Source organism: Solanum stenotomum, unplaced genomic scaffold, assembly GCF_019186545.1.
Source record: "Solanum stenotomum isolate F172 unplaced genomic scaffold, ASM1918654v1 scaffold29929, whole genome shotgun sequence".
NCBI lineage: Eukaryota > Viridiplantae > Streptophyta > Magnoliopsida > Solanales > Solanaceae > Solanum > Solanum stenotomum.
The window spans coordinates 26,179-27,773 of record NW_026030719.1 but is presented as its reverse complement, the minus strand read 5'-3'; positions in this window follow the sequence as shown (position 1 = coordinate 27,773).

The following is a 1,595-nucleotide window of genomic DNA, read 5'->3' as shown; positions in this document are numbered from 1 at the left end:
TATGCATACCTTACTATTACCTTAGAGGTAGAATGTTATTTCTGATAGACCATCAGTTAAACATAAACCGTCCAAAGTAGAATAGGGAGAAATAATGTAAATGAAGACATACATTTTAGGATTAGAGATATAACATAAATGAATTGCTATCACATCATATTGTCACAAACAACATACCTCAATTAGTAGGTTGATTCTTGCCTTCTTGGTCCAAATTTCAAAGTTCAAAATCTCATGCGCTAACTCCAAATTATTCTTTCGTTTCTATCTCTGGCTCTATCTTATTTTTAGTCAGAGAACCTTTATTATTCGCTTTTGATGCGAGCCATAATTATCGCTTGAATAGGTTGACCTTTTTGTAGTGGGTTTGTCATTGCAAGACCATTAATCTGCCTAAGTGAGCTTTTTCATGATATATCATATAAAAAGAAACATTTTGATTAATAAAAGATAAAATATACCGAGTCATATATTACAAGCAGGGGCGAATTTATGTATACATTTTGGGTCATCGGAACCCGTGGTTATCCGACTAAACTCGATATATTACTTCTATAATTATAAAAGAACATATTAAATTAAAACTTGTGGAACCCGTTCACAAGATGACTGGATGGTTCACTGGTACGACTGCAAGATTTCAACACAAAGGTCGCAGGTTCGACCCCAGGCAACCCTAATTCGCTTCAATTTATTTTTATTAACTAAAAACACGTTTTTCATTAAAAAAAATACGTTTTTCATTAAAAAAAAAAGAAGAAGCTAAATTCTGAAAGTTCTAAAAGTCAAAGACTTCAAAATTTTCCTTTCCACCCACTTTTCAAGTTCCAAGTTCCAACAATATTTTTCTTCTCTCTTCAAATTTGTTTTTTTATTTTCCACACAAAGAAAAAACTTCAAGTCTCCAACTTCAAGTCAAGAATCTAGAGAAATCATCATTGTCAAAGTTTAAGGTAATTTTACTTTATGATTTCTCTTTTTAATNATATATATATATATATATATATATATATATATATATATATATATATATATCACTTTAATTTTAGGGTTTCCATATAAAAAAATCTTGCCATTACTTATAATAGGAAATCATCAATAGCTAAAGAATTGATTATCTCAAGCTTACATATTTTGTGGATGTAACTTGTAATGAATGTGTTTCATATTATATTATCAATTTTGAAGGGTTTGATTTCCTTTTTCTTTAATGTGAAAGGAGTGTGATTCTCTTATTTTTTTTAATGTGAAAGGGGTGTGATTCCCTTATTTTTTTTAAACTGAAAGGGGTGTGATTCCTCTTCTTTCTATGAATATGTGATTTCGAATGCAAAAGAGGCATAAGTCCTCTTTTTATTTGAATGTGTGATTTTCTTATTTTTAAATGTGAAAGGGGTATGATTTCTCTATTATAGTTAGATTTGCAAGGATTGTGATTCCTCTATTTTATTTGAACTTGCAAGGGTGTGATTCCCTTATTTTTTATTGAGAAAGATATGCGATTCTCTTATTTTATTTTAAATTTGCTAGTTAAATTTGTGACTAAGTTGAATAGTTATTTGAATTTGTAGGAACATTTATCCTTGAATATCTAA